General features: G+C 48.5%; 1 protein-coding gene across 7 annotated transcripts in view; it reads left to right on the forward strand.

Moving 5' to 3' along the window:
• Positions 1 to 15,635, forward strand: part of HIPK2 (homeodomain interacting protein kinase 2) — a 132,876-nt gene that overhangs the window by 5,340 nt on the left and 111,901 nt on the right. The window contains exon 1 of one of the 7 annotated variants that reach the window (XM_046910110.1): positions 1,717 to 12,044. The exons of the other annotated variants lie outside the window; for them this stretch is intronic. The gene's annotated coding sequence lies outside the window, so the exon portion shown is untranslated. Of the gene's footprint in view, positions 1 to 1,716; positions 12,045 to 15,635 lie in introns of those variants that run through there. 7 annotated transcript variants of the gene reach the window in all.

Consider the following 15,635-nt stretch of genomic DNA (forward strand, 5'->3'; position numbering starts at 1 on the left):
CCCTGGGCTCAGCCTGGGCTCATCTGATAGGCAGTGCGGCCAGTGGAGCTTTGTGCGTTTTACCCTGTCTAAGTTGTGTTCTGCAGCAAGCTGGGGGTTATGCTGGGTGAGGGAAGTATAGGTTGCTCCCTTATTTTTCTCCTGGTGGGATGTTTGGTTGGACTTGCAGGAGCTCACTTGTTATTCATGCCTTGTTCCTGATTGTATTTGCTTTCCAGTGCCTGCACTGACATCTGTCTCTGGTAGGATGAAATGAGGACAATCACTTGCAGTTCCTACAATGGCAGGAGGGAAAGGTCACCCCACGAGGCAATGAGATTTGCCAGAGAAATTTGGGGAACTCGGAAGGGCGGCTGTGTTCCCTACCCATTATAACCTTTAAACCTTGAAGGCACTGGCAAGACCTGGAACAAGAGTGTTACACCGAGGTACCCTGCAGACTGATGTCTCCTTCAGTTCTGAAGGCTGTCAGGTTTATCTTACTCTGTGAGCTATGCTGAAGTGCCTGAGAAACATAGCTCTCACCAAAATCGTAGTAAGCGGATGCAGCAAAGACTTAAAATAAGTTGTTCCCTCTCCTTCAAAGCAGGATGTACTGCTGTGCCAGCATGTTCCCTAACATGCTCATCCCCATGTACGGAGGGTCTGCAGCCTACCTGGGCAATCACTGCCCCTTGCTGTATTTGTCAGCGTAAAGTTTTGCTCTCCTCTGTAACTCAGCTGTGCTTTCCTTGCTACGATTCCTTGCTCTATCAGCAATGGCTGTGGAAAAAACTATTGCTTTTTCTTTGTCGTGTCTCTCCTCGGTTTTGTGTTCCTTAGGCTAATCCTTTTTCAGACCTGTCCTTCAGCTATCTCTTCTGTGCCTTCTTTGGTGGAGCCCTGGCCATTCTGGCTCCCTGCGTTCCTTCCAGTAGGCCCACACCTCTTCTGAACAGCACTGCTGGATTCTGGTGCTTTCCCCAGGGCTCACTGCCTACCTGGAGCAGTATTCCCTCTTGTGCATTACAGACAGTGCTCCTGTTTGCTTTGCCTTCTGCGCCACAGCGTCGTTCATCTGTGTTTAGCTTGAGATGTGCCATGGCTTCGGCTCCTGTCTAAACATCTGATGCCTGGTGAGCTTTTTTCTATGCTGCGTGTGTGGGGCTAACTGTCCTGTTTGAATTCCATCCTGTCCTTCCTCATCTGTCAGGACTGTTTTGAGTTCTAATCTGATCGCACTGACTTTGCAGTCCCTTCCTGCTTGGTGTCACCTGCCAATTTAAAAAAAGCACGGTCTGTTTCTTCACCAAGATCAGCTTTGTTTTCCACTTTGCAGTCCCAAATAGAAGGCTGAGAAGGAAAGACATTGTTTCATTAAAAAATAATAATAATAATAATAAAGTACCGCTCTCCAAATATAGAAGCAATTAAAAAAAACCAAAAACCCACAAAACCCTTGGCATTTCTTTCACTCCTATCTTACCATTCTGTGGTGCTTTTAAAGTATTAACAATTAGTTCTGCTGTTGTAGCACCAGTGCCAGAGAAAAGCAGGACCTTACTGTGCCCGGCATGATGTTGACGTCATGTGATAGATAGTTCCCACCCTTCAGAATTTACATTTTAATGTAGATACAGGTACAGGAGAGTGGATAATGCAGGCAGCATGGATTCTGTGGAGATAGGAAAACACAATGTATGGAATTTCCTAAACGTTTTTTACCGGGTTTCATTTGTGGAAGAGGAGGATGGGCTGAAGGGAGGGAAGAAGGAGAAGTAGGTCAAGGGACAAGACAAAGGAGGATGAGAGAGACAGGTGGGGGAGAAAGGTGATGGCAAGTGACTAACAGGAGAGATGATCCCTGCAAAGTGCTGGGTTTGAGACTGTCACAGCCAAGGCTGTCAGGAACAGAAAGTTCTGTGAATCACCAAAGGTTCTCCCGCTTGGGCTTTTTTTGCAGCTGCTCTTAGTGACTTTGGTCCCTTCCAGGTTTTTTCCCTACGGTTGTCTCTAGCATCCTTTGGAGGGAAGGCAGGCAAGGACGGGAGGTACCACCAATACCCTAATGCTCATAGGCAGGAAGGAGAGACTAGGGATTCCCCTGCTAGAGTTGAGGCCAGAGGCAAAAAATGATGCTGTAGCATTCCCAGAAGATCTCTGATGCTGCTCTCCATGCTGGGGAAATTCCGATCTGGAAGAGATGAGCTGAAATATCCATACTTTCCATTGATCTGAGATTCTTGTGGTTTCCTCCTTCACTGCCACTGCCCATTCCCTGATGACGGCAGCTATGCAGGAAGAATGTGATCTGCCATCCTCACTCCTCCTCCCTGGCAGACCCTGCATGCTGCATCCTCCTGCAGGCAGGCACCAGCACACGATGGCTTTAAGGGCAAACGTGGCTGGCGCACACTCTTGTCCCCATGCCTGCCCTCTAACCGTCGGTCCAGGTGAGTGAAATGGCTACAAACACGGAAGCAGAGCCACCTGTGTGTGACAGTTGCACCGGTATCGTGCCCTGCACAATGCATGTGGCTCTAAGGCAGGGTGTGCTGTGAGCCTACAAGGCTCCCTGTGCTGTTTTCTCCACTAGCAGCCCAGGTATATCAGGGTGTTCAGCAGCGAGTCTGGAAGATTATGGTTTTTTTTTTTCTCTTGGGTGAAGAGAACAAAAAAAGCTCTCTTGCTTATAGTTTTGAGTTAGGGCGTTTATTTGCTACTGGATGCGATCCAGTGGATTCAGCACCTCGCTGTTTATTTTTGCTCGAAGACACGGTTTTTCTCCCAGTCGAAGATCATAAAGGCACACGGAGTGGCAGGAGGCCAGCGGCTCTCTGGCTACGAGCTGCGGTGGTGGGGTGTTAGGCTCATGCTTCTGGGGGGAACTTTAGAGCAGGCGATGGAGTGGGATGGTGGAGGCCCAGACTGTAGCAGCAAGGCTCAGAAAACAGCCAGTCCCAGCAAACCTGCAGAACATTTCAGAGAAAGTTTAGCTTTTTGGGAACCTCCTGTAGCTTCCCCAGAATATTTTTACTCGTGGGCAAAATTGGTAAGCATTCTTTATTTTTAAAACAACGGTTTATATTCTGCTCTTGTCTGCGGTAGCGTCACTGCCATCGATGTATTTGTCTTTCACCTTTTAATGCTTGCCATTCCTGGAACATCTCCTGCTCGGCAGCTGTTTGTAGGTGGTTTTTTTCCTCTCCCATCGCCATGTACCTTTCCTTCCTGTTCGAGGCATCCATAAACCTCTCATGGTGACATCATAGCTGTTTCCATAGCAACAGATTATGATACTAGAACAGAGGATAATATCAAACAGGAGGAGGAAGAGATAAATTATGGTGTTTGTGTGCATGTGTCTGAAGGCTTGATTATATTCCTACATCTCATCCGAGGATGTTGTCTGCCCAGTTTCTTCTCTGTTTATCTTACATGCCTTTTAAAGGTTAGAGGAAAGCTAAAAAAAATAAAGAAGACGTAGAGGTCAGAACAATACGGACACGTATTTTTTGATCGTTTCCATGTAAACCTGGTAGGCTGAGATTTATTTTGTTTATCTCAGCGGTAGCTCTCCCATGTCCCCTGAGAGTCAACTAGGCTGCAAAAAAACTTGGAAGCGCAACAGTTCTCCGGTGCGACTTCACCTTTATTTTAATTTCCAGTTATTGATATCCACTGGCAGTCGGGGTCCCAAAGCAGGGATCTTTGTGCTGTGCGTTTTCCAGATGATGGATGAGTGGAACGTTGCCCTCAGAGAGCTCACAACCTGTATTAACGAAAGGGTGCAACAGGTGCTCAAATCTTCCGTGTCTGCCGTGGGGAGAACAGGGAGAGGTACACAGAAGAAGAATGTCAGCAGAAGTGTGGCCACTGGAAGAAGCTCCAACCTGCCCTGAGCATGGCGGTGGCAGAGGCTGAGCCTCACCTTTACAATCATAGAAATATCCCAAGTTGACAGGGAGCCATAAGGATCATCGAGTCCAACTCCTCGCTCCACACAACTCCACCCAAAAATCAGGACAAATGATTGACCCAGCGTCAGGATTTTACAGTGGAGTTTCTGTAAGAGCTGCTTTGGAAGGCCTGGGGGCTCTGCTTTGTGACCATCTGGGTGCTTTCTCCAAGTGGAGCTGACAGCAGCAGGACTGCAGTGGGACACATCTGTGTTGCTCCATGCTTACGCTGGTGGAATGGCTGTCTGCGTAAAGCATGAGGCTGGAGGTGAAGGACTTCTAGCTGAATGCATGGGGTTTTATTTTATTCTCCTAGGCAGCATTTACTGTTGACAAATTCCAGAGAGTTTGGCATGAATTTTCAGGAGGTCTCTGTTTTGCTTCTAAATAGAGGTAATTTCTAGCCACTCTTCTTGCTTTCCTATTTAGATGATTGACTTTTAGAGGCTGGAGCTAAAATTGCTGAGAAAACCCTTGTAGATACGCTCATAGCTCTGTGTGCACACAATCTTTAATCTACCTCTCAAGACAACATTTCTGGGGAGTAAAGTAGCTATTGCTAGCCTTGAAAATACCCATTGTAGGGTCTGCTCTAACATGGCAAATCTGTTGTGGTGCTATTGAGCATATGAACAATGGCACAAAGTTCTGATCCTAAAGCTCTCTGCTGCTGCAGGGAGAACTGTAGACTAGGGACCTCAGCAGGGCAGGATAAAGTATGACTGCCTCAACCTGCAGCCATCAGTGCTGCTAACTCCCAGATAAACAGCATGGTGCTACTGTTCTCCTTCAGCTATCCCACCAGCCTGGCGGAAGGTCACTGAGTGTTAGCTGTCAGTGGAAAAAAACAAGTAATATGTAACATATTGGCTGGCTTCAGCCATGCAGTGGGGTAGGTGAGTACGTAATGAGGTTGTTTCCGCGAGGGTGATTTGGTGCCTTGCGGCAAGATGTGCCCTGGGTCAGCAGAAGAGGAGCACACAGAAGCTCCCTGGCTTGTGGCAGGCTACTGATGGGCTTTGTGGCCACGGTGAGTGAAGAGTTTTTGGTCCAGCTCAGTGCAGCCAGGCTCAGAAGATGTTGGCAAGTGGGAGGAATTGAGTGAGGCGCTCGGGCACTGTAACTCCGTCAGGGGTTAAAGTTATAAAATGCACGAGCACAGAACAGCTCAACAGGAGTTAATAGTTAGGTCACCTTCATGGAAGCATACTGGAAGCCAGCACAGACCACAGAGGACTGGTTTGGTGTGCTTCCCGTGCACAGCTCGCATAATGACAGGCTCCAGTGCTGTGTGCTAGCCCTGTTTCTGAGCAGGCTGATAGCACTGTCCTGCAGGGAGCTGGCTGCTGCAGGCAGAACTCATAGGAATGGGGCAGTGGGGGCTGCACCGACGTCCTCTGCAGAGAGAAGGGAGATTGCAGCCTTTTCTCTGAACCTGGATTTAAAGGGGGATAATTCCTGGCTGCAGCTAGCTTCAGGGCTCTGTGGAGAAACCCAAGACATAATAGTTCCCCCAGGGCATGTGCCTGCAAAGCAAGTGGGGATCACGTTTAGTCGTGAGTAGAATTCCTTCATCTCTTCTGGCGCTACCACTGGCTCCACCAGAAACCTGCCTTCTCATCAAACTCCCCCTCTGTGTGCTCTCAACATCGGAGCGTGGATGTATTTAGCAGGCGGGGAAAAGAAACATGTTGCAAACCCCATTTAAAATAGCTGCACTGCCTGAGAAGGACATGTGAGACCCAGACGCAGGCGTACCCCATTGGTGGTGACAATACTTTTCTTGCAGTGTCATTTTGTCATTCCTTATCTGAGGCTGTGAGCACCTGGATAATGAAAGTGCAGCTTCCCAATGCCTACACTGTCTGAAAGCACACACGAGTTGGAAGGGACTGTAGATACCATTTGTGAGAGGATGCAAGGGAAGAATATGCATGTATGTATGTATGTATGCACATGTGGGATGCTTCCCTTGTTTGCAGGCACATGTAGGACTGCAGACGCGTGTTTGGTGTGGCTGCCCCTCCTTTGTCTACTGAAGTCTTCCTTCTGCAAGGAATGAAGAAGGGAGATTTATAAATATATAAATAAGGCCCTTCTATCTGCTTGTGAGCCGTCTCAGCCTGTACAGGAGGAAATATACACAAGGTGAATGCAGGGTGTTTCTGTAGAGCGATGCCGTGGCAGCGTATGCGTTGGCAGGAGTGCTGTCTGCAGTCTGTGCATAAGGGGCTGTGTAGCCTTTGCGAGCGTGGAAGGCTGTAAATCACAGAGTGTTCAGGAGGGGACACTGCCACTCTGCCTGTAAAAGGCAGGGAAGGATTTTGAAGCAACGTGACTCTTTCAGGCTGAAGAAAAGAGTTGCTAGAAATCCAAGCTGGGGGAAGAAAAGAAATAAAGTATAACCAAGCTATTTTGGCTGGAAAGGATCTGTAATCCACATCCACCAGCTCGTCTCCATCCTGACGCAGAACAGCTGCATGCCTGGCATCTTATGCACACCTCTCCCAGCATCAGCTTTTGGCGGCCCTGCTGAACTGCTTCCTGGGTCTCCCTCCAGCTCTGCTTGTGCTTCTCTGTTCGGTCCTGCTGCATCCTCAGTTATTTCAGTCTTGATGTGCTCCTACAATGTAGCTGGCATTTATATGCAACACAGTATCTGCTAGGGATTCTGTACCCATTTAGATGTGTTGAGCGTACCACTCATAAAGTATCTGATGTGGGTGGGACCACCTCAGTGAAGTAGCTGTATCTGTTTCAGTATCGCTATAGGTAGGTGTCTGAGCCCTCATTTTGCTTAAAGTGAACCCCTGCCACTGCGGAGTTCCTGCCTTTAGGACTGGGCTTGGCTTCAGAGTTCTTCGGTGCTCCTCCAGAATCATCTCTTTTTCTCAGGGGAGTACTTGAGTCATTAACAGTCCCTGCACTTCCTCTAAGCCAGGGGGAACTGAAGGGCTTTTAGGAAGAGGAAGCCTTCCTGAAAGGAGACCTATTCTTTCCCTTGCGGAGCTCTGTCGCAAACAGACACCGTGTCTCCTGCCAAAAGCCCCTGCCTGTAGGGAATAAGGTGGGGAGGAGGAAGGTGGGATGGGGCTGAGCGACAAGGCAGGGCAGGGCTTCAGGTGGGCATGCCTCGTGCTTTTGATAGCGGGTGCAATAAAGCAGAGGTTTGTGGCTACGCTGGGGGTAAGTTAGGAACATGTTTATGTCATTTGGCATCACTGGAACAAGTTGCAGGTCGTAGATTTTCATTTGGGTTTCATTATTTTTCTGCAGCAGCCATCAACAAATGAGAAGTTTTCCCAAATGCCTTGCAGCTGTGCTTGGTTCTCCTATCTCGCTCTGTGTCGCTGCAGGACTGGCAAGAGGGCTTGGGCTTTCCACCCCCGTTTTGTTGTCTTCTCCCTTCTGTCCTTACCAGCTTCTGCCCCTTTGCCTCCCCCCCTCTACCACAGCCCTGTCACGTTTAGTCACGCTTGGCTGAAGGTTACCAGCCCACTGGAGGCCTTCATGGCCGAGGACATGCTGAGCCACGTGTTGAGAGCATGCTGGCTTTCCTTAGGGGTGGAATCCTCTGCTGCCGGCCTCTCGCCCTGCAGGGCAGTGGGTGTGTGGAGGAGTGGGAGTGCAGGCGTGCTCATGTGGCGAAAACACTCCATGGTTACCGTGAAATGTTTGCTAAAAAGGCAGATATTGGGAGAGATTCCATTAAACCAGGCACAGGGAGCAGCAGGATCTCCTGATGGTGCCCGTTGTGCTCTTTGGGGATGCAGGGGAGAGTAGGTACCCTTGCCCTGCTTGGGGCTGATCTATGGTGTCAGGTTTTCCCATTTTGGGGTCATTGGTGGCAAGCTAGCAGCGGAGGAAACCCAGCCCTGTGTTGTTGGCTGAGCTATGCTTAAGCCCTGTGTAAGCTCCGATTTGGAGGCTTATGTGGACCTTCAGTGTCACACGGGGATGCTGGCAGGCTGTGGGGCTGAGTTTCACCCTGTGTGAGCCATGTCAGCCGACAAGGAGGGCAGGCCCAGGTGGCCACACAGGAAACCCCAGCAGAGCTTCTGGTCCCAGCACAAGCATTGGACTTGGTCAGCTTTTAAACTTTTAAAGAAATCTAGGTGTGACTAATTGTGGCTAGCAGTTCTGACCTCTGTGGTTTTCCCCTGGATGCCCAAAATTGGAAAAAAACAGGTTAATTCTGCCTGCAAGCCAGCTGGCCATCATCCATCCCGTTACATACGTTCACCCTATAGTTCAGTCCCTGAGCAAGTGCACTTGGCTTGTGGTGGGCAGATCACCCCTGCTGCTTCACCCCAGGACAGAAGGCTCATCTCCTGAAGGCCAGTTAGCCATTGGGGTGGGCAGTGGCTGGGGTAGCCCCATCCAGCCCACCTTCCTACCATGTTCAGGTCCATAGGGCATAGGACGTTGGCTGGCGTGCTGGATTGTTGGTGTTAGTCAGCCTTTACAAGAAAACAGATTATTTCTAAACCACAGCTAGGAGTGTAGACCATATCGGAGCCTGGGTAACTGTAAATCCTAGCTCTCATTTGCACAAATACATGTGGTTCCAATCCTAAGGGCATTTTGCTTTCCCCTGCCTGTACCTTAGTTTTAGAAACATGTAAGTTTAATTTGGATTTGTTTCTCGAAAACACCACCAAATGTGGCCAGGGCTGGGTGGCTTTTAAATTGTATTTGACACAGAGGGAATAAAGGGGATCTGGAGTCTCCATGAGGTAGCAACTAGGGGAAGCTTGTCACTTACGTGCTGTCACGGGGGAGCACTGAAGAGACTGTCTACAGTGGGAGAGCAGTGATGGTATTTGCAGTCTCTTAATAGTAGGTTTGCTGCTCAGATCAGACCTCTCAACTTTCTGCTGGCCCAGCCATTGAGACCCCACATGCTGGGTTATGTTTCAGGGGTGAACCTAAGTGTAGGGTCATCTGGTGGATAAATGTCCTGTCAAGTGATAGGGTTGGGCTATGTGGCGAGGTTGCTGCGGGAGAGGGAGGAGATGCTGGCTAGTTGGGCTCTTTCCAGCACAGAAAAATGCAGGGTGCTCCTGCCTCTCTTTGTGCTCCAGGGCCCCTGGGGCAAAGAAGTGGGAGTAGATGTTTGCCCTGAATATGGGAGGGGGTGCAAATCCACCTGAAAAAGGAGGACTGCCCCCGTTAAAGGACATCCACCCTTAGCCCATTACCGTCTGTGGAGGTGAGGGACAGTTTTGTGTCCTCTTCTGCCTTTCAGCCAGCAGGAATGCACTCTGCTAGTGATCACCTCGACTGGGGCTTCCTGTCACCCTCTCTTGCCACGCTGATGGGTTTCATGACACCGCTCTTAGCACCTGAGGATGGGTGTGAAAAGGGAGGAGCTGAAGGAAGTGGAGGAGGAGGAGGTGGAGACAGTGGCAGTGGTGTGAGTTAATACAAGACCCAGTGGGAAGCAGCAGCAGGCAGTATTATTTCAGTGGTTTGAGCCAAAACTTTCTCTCTTTCTCTCTCATTAAATTACAACTAATGCAAGTAGCATTGTGAAGGAGGAATTTGGGAACTGTTGTTCATCATCCAATCAGTTGTAACAAATGTGCTGCTCAGTGCCATAGCCCATAGCCTTGATGAGAAGTTACTCACTTGGTATTTGCAGGCATGACATGCATGCCATAAAAATTCCACTGTAAGCATTATTCCAGCATTAGCGAGGGGATATGAAAATAAATGACGAGCTATTGTTTTTCATTATTAGGTCCAGGCTTTTTGCTCCTGTCTTTTTTTCCCATCTTCTGTTTGTGGGAGAGGGAGTTCTCCGTTCCTTTTGTTTCCTTGTCTCAGCCACACCTGTACTCTCCCACTTCTTCTCCTGCCTGTCTTCAGGAATAAGGTGGATGGCTGGGTCTAGATTTGGAGGTTAACCAGAGCAGTTCATTAGACTGCTGTAGCAAATCACCACAGAGTGGTACGATATCAGTGAGGATCTCAGCATTTTGTTATGGGTCTACAAAGCCGTTTTGCCCCAACTGTCCCCCAAGGGCATTGAGTCTTCCCTTTTCATGGTTGCACTGGCAAGCAAGACTTTGGAGACGGGTCAGCAATCTGCTACTTTGAGGCAATCTGCAAGCTTTAAATCCCTTTTCTATTATTTAAGAGAAGAAAGAAATAAGTGGGAAAGCTCTTGAGGCAGCTGTCAGTCCGGAGGTGCAGGAGCAGCCTGTAGCTTGCCATGGTCAGTGCTTAAAAGGAGAAATACACAAAATGGGCAGAGGGGGATCAGTGACCCACAGTTGTGAGAGGATGCCTCTGCATTCCAGTGGGCTTTCCTGCATTTTCCATGTACTTTTATAAATGGGAGGAAGTTGAACGTGTCAGGAGAATGAGGCAGTTAAATATTATTTATCACTACTTGCTACCAGGGGGTGACCAAAGAAGAAAGTGTAGCAATTTCAGAAATGACCCCTGTTCCTAGGATCATTGGTTCCTGGGGCTGGTTTAGGCAGGCATGCAAACGCCCACCTGCTCCAAATAAAAGACTTCTTTGGAAAAAACGGGCTTAAGTATCCCCATGAAATCCCTAGGCTGAGTCAGTATCAGCACTGTACAGGATTCCTGCGCTCTGAATCTTATTCTTAATCAGCTAACCCAGGCAGTCTTTCATGTCACTGAGTTGCTTCTCACTCCCGTGGCCCCAGCCCGTGTTGGCTGTTCAGCAGAAGGCCTGGCTGAGCTGAAGGCAGATGGCAGGGTAGGAGCCTGTGCTGATCCTACTGCTATTAACTCTACCACTCCTCTGCACAGCAAGCTGCTCCCTTTGAACATCAGCAGAACCGTTTTTAAAAGCCCTGCAGCCCAGCCTTGTGTGACAGAATAGCTCATTTTGTCAGGGAAAAAGATACCTTGGCAAACTTTTGAGCATTAGCCGTCAGGGGTAACCTCAAGACTCGGCAAAAAGCAGCCATGGGCTTTGAGAGAAGAGCAGAAGCCAGCTGCAGGTGTCGTGTTCCCACCTGGAAGGGGATGTACGAAAACCTTGTCTTTTTTTTTTTTTCTCCCCATTTTCTTCATTCATTTTCTCAGGAGCGCACAGCGTGCACCGGAGTTCTCTGTGACATCACTTTGCACGTCATCAGGGTTGTGAAATCCAAAGCTGTGGAATCACTTCACTCATTCACTCATGTGTTCCCAGCATAACTGGGTGCAGAGCGACCTGCAGGATGTTGTGGTTATTGTGGGCAGCGATGTCCCGTGGGCCTGCTTGTTTCTCAGGCCAAGTATCCCCCTCTCCTCGTAATCTGCACTTAGTGCTGTGCACATACACAACAGAGCTGTAGAATGCACAGCCTTAAACACACTGACAGCACATGTGGCTCTCGCTGGTTCACCTCAGGGCTGTTTCGAAGTCCTGTGTCCCTCTGCCTGAGCTCCTCCGTGCAGCCCCTGCTGAGATGTCCAAGATCCTTTCAACGGCAAAGCGCTACCCGCACTCAGTTCTGCTAGAATTTTGCAATATGCCTGAATCAGGGTGGTGGTGGCACTGGGTGTGAAGCCATCTACTCATATTTGCTTATGATCTAAGAAAGTGCTTTCAGTTCAGACCTCAAAGAACGAGCTGCTGTGTCATTTGAAATTGTGTTACCAGCAGAAACGTATGACCTCATGGTATGAATAAGCAAGAGGAGATTAGCAATAAGTAAGCCTCTGCTGTACATAAATGTCCATAGGAAAAAGAAAAAAGAAATCTTAATAGAAGACTCAGTTGTCTGCGTAAGCGAAGGCTGGGGATATGAGTAATGTGCTGGTTCTTTTGTATGTCCAATGTGATTCTGTTGTTCCTTCTTTGATTCAGGCCTCTTCCTTTGCTTTCTGTGCTCCCTAGCTCTCCTAAAGGACTTTTTCTGCCTTCTAGGAGGGTGCAGACCAGGAAGGGTAGAAGGGCTCAGTGAGGAAGGAGTTAAAGGACTGCTCAGTGGGGATTATAAAACAGTCAGGCACTTGGAAACAGTTAAGAAGAGAGAAACAGATCTGCCAGGAGGGAGTGTGGCATTGGAGCCAGCGATTTGTTTTGTTACCTCCTTACATGGCGATGCAGAAGACCCTCCCAGAATGGGCACCAAGGTACCAGGGGGAATGGGGTGGGTGGTGGGGGTCAGGTAGAGAACGAACTTGTATGCTGTCAAGTTGGCAAGCCTTCTGACCAGTTCTTACTGATGTTCTGTGCTTTGGATGTGTGTCCTTCTTGCTGAGGTGGGACTTAATGCCTGCTGTAGCCCAAGGGCATGATCTAGCCCTGAGGGCACTCTATGGGTGTTGGACCTAGATGGGGGAGAGTGGTCTGTGTGCTGTCAGCATCACCTGGAGAGGTGGATGTAACAAACCCACAGTGCATGCAGGTATGTGAATGTGCTTACACAAGCCTTAGTTAGATATGAGGTCCCCTGTGAGGGTGTCTGTATGTGGGCATCTTGTGCAAGCCTTCCTGGACACCAGGAGCCTTCTGTCATGCTCTAATGAGATGGCCTTGAGTCACAAGAAGCTGTATTTTTACTCACCATGTCTTCGTGCCTCAGCAGCCAAACCGAGACTGTGCATGTGCTGAGGCATCATATACCTCAGCAAGGACAGAGGATCTCCATCATGGGAAGGAAAGGCACCTGGAGGCAAAGTGACTCATGCTGGGATGCCAGCAGATATCCCAGGACACTTGGATCTTCATTCATGATATCCTCCACATTCCTGTGCTTTAGGCAACAACTGCTCCCTGATAATGGATGCTACTACTCTAAGCTAAGACTCTAAGCCTGAACACAGGCTCTGCTGTGACCTCCTGCCTGGCTCTTCAGTTGTGTGCATCAAAAGATGTTGGGCCGTGGGGCAGTAGGAGTGTGCCTTGGAGTGACTACCATACCTGTAATGTGGAGTTCCATTCTTCGTGGGAGAAAAAGCAGATGTAACTGGAGCCAAAATGTGCAGAGAGAGGGATTAGTCAGCCTGCAAGTGTCAGGGGCTCGCTGAAGAAATAGCAGGAGTTTGCTGACTAATGCCTGTAATGTTCAAGGAATAAATGAGAAATACTGAGGGGAAACCCTCTGATTCTGTATTTGGTAGGAAAAAAAAAAAAAAAAAAGAGGGGAAAAAAAAATGAGAAAGAAGACACTGAGTTACAACTCAGCCCCCTAAGTCTCTGACCTATATCTCCCTCCTTTCCCTGGAGTCATTATTGAAATTAAAAATTAATAGAGAACAACCAGGTTTTACCTCCAGGGTGCCCTTTTAGGCTTCCACTTACTGCAGGCTGGGACCAGCAGGTAGGACTTTGGTATCCCTCAATGTGATAGAAAAATCAGAGTGATCTCCAGCTAGGGTGATGAGAGGACAACCAGATAGGTTGAAGGAGAGGAGGAAGCTTTCTCTCTGGGAACAGCAGTCTCCGACTGCAGAAGGAAAATGATGTCAAGCCGACAGGTTAAATGAAAATAGACCAGTAAAAAGGGTAGTCCTTGAAGTCACAGTAACTTTATCAGGGGAAATGGAGGTAAGAAAGAAAAAAGAAGTATTTCATATCATTAGCCCTCTAAGGGCCAAGTTCAGTGTATTTGCAGAATATTCCTCTCTCCTCCCATTCTTAGTTTTTTAATGAGGAAAGAGAATTCTTATTTAGGAGAATAAAACCTAGGGTTGTGGGTCAGGAGGTTTCATTTCCCAGTTCTGCTGCTGCCTTGCTGTTTCAGCTCTGGAAAGTCTTTTCTTTCAGCTCCATCTTTGTGTCTATAGGGTGTGGATGGAAGGAAAGGCAACAATGTACCGTGGCAGCCCAAAGGGCCAGCCATACCCTGGGCCCAGCGCTGCTGGCTGGGTGAGGGAAGTGTCCCACTCTGCTCTCCCACAAAACAATTACAGAGCATCCAAAGAAGGGCTACGAAGATGAAGAAGGGTATGGAGGACAAGGTGTCTGAGGAGCAGCTCAGGGCCCTGGTTTGCTCAGCACAGAGCAGAGGAGCTGAGGGGAGGCCTCATGGCGGCTTCAGCTCCTCACAGGGAGCGGAGGGGCAGCGCTGAGCTCTGCTCTGTGTGACAGCGACAGGGCCCGAGGGAACGGCATGGAGCTGTGTCAGGGGAGGGGCAGCTGGGGGTGAGGGACAGGTTGGCAGCAGGCATAGAACAGGCCATGACCAGAGCTCTTCTGTGAGGGTATGTCGTATAATCAGCAGAGTTCTCAGGCTTAGACTTGCCTTGTGAGAGTGGTGTTTTGCTCCTTGCTGCCATCCTTCACTTATGTGCTTAAGAAGGACCTGTTGCAGTAATTTGGCCACTAGGCTATGAAGACCTGCAGCCCTCCAGAGAAGGGTGATGGTGAGGAGGAGAGAGCGCGGTGGGAATCACTCTTGGGGCCACAGCTCACTGCAGGGCCTGGAATATGCTCTGTGCCCGTCTGTGGCTTTTGGCACTGTTGAATACAGGCTCCCATGTAATATGGGAGGGACTGCATCTCATGGCCATGGAGTGCTATGAGGAGAGGTGATGTCACTTGCTGTGGCAGCCGTATGTGTGGGCTGGCTTGGAGGGAGTCTGAGCACATGTGCAAACTGTTCTTTCCCATTCCCTCACGTTGGATGACCACAAATCGAGATCCCCAAGATCACTATCTATATTTAATGCATACATCTGAATGCATCAGGTGTGTTTGTTTTGCTCCTTCAGAGCCCAGCTCTTGATCTTTCTGCCACATACCTCAATTACTGCTACATTTTGTGATACGTAGACTCCATAACTCCAAAGTGCCAGAAGCTGAGGCATACAGGCTTTCTCTTCATGGACTTCTGCCTCTCCAAAATTAGGATGCCTGATGCAGCTTGAGAAACTAGGTTATATAGCAGCTTTAGTGGGGCTTTTTCCAGACACCGATTGACCTGATTCCTCAGACCAGCTGTTTTATTTATTAAGCAAAATAGTAGAAAAAGAGTGCATCTCCTACATAAACTTGATTCCTCGTGAAGAATGTTTATCTTTGTTTTTCATAAATTGCTGTGGAGCCCTTCCTTCACGTTCATTTCAGATATATTAATTTATACACTAGAAATGGGGAAGATTTGCCTTTTCCTCTAATCCTGTTTCTAGAGAGAGATTTACTTAATGTGCAGTGTAATTTGTCTAATGTACAACTTTGTATGTAGAGTGTACCCAGATCCAGTAGAAACAGCGGGTGTAATAAAGGAGGGCACTGTAGTGCAGTGCTGTAAATCCCTCTGTAATTAAAAATACTAAATTAGTCAATGCTCATGCAGTCAGAAGACATTACTAGCTGAAGAGCAGGGATATAAAGCAAGAGTTCTCAGTGCAGGACAGAGAAACTGGGTCTGTGTTCATCTCTGTGTGCATGTGGTATGTGCCAGGGGTGAGGGACAGCTTATAACATCATTCACCAGGAATACAGCTTGGGTGGCAAAGAGGAGTCATCGGGAGTTATCCCAGGGTTGTGCTTGCATGTTCACAAGGTGGTGGAGCAAGCAATTCCCCTGCCAGCTCCCATGCTGTCCCACTATTTCCATCCAATGCAGTGGGCAGTTAGAAGGCTGGATTTTACACTTCTACAGAAGTCTCCCTAAAAATAATTCATTATTCTTCTGAGGAAGGATGGTACCATGGATTGAATGATTTTTATTTTCCTTTTGTCTGTCTTCCTTTGCTGCTTTTAATGCAGATGAATCA

The sequence above is a fragment of the Gallus gallus genome, chromosome 1, assembly GCF_016699485.2.
Source record: "Gallus gallus isolate bGalGal1 chromosome 1, bGalGal1.mat.broiler.GRCg7b, whole genome shotgun sequence".
Classification (NCBI taxonomy): Eukaryota; Metazoa; Chordata; class Aves; order Galliformes; family Phasianidae; genus Gallus; species Gallus gallus.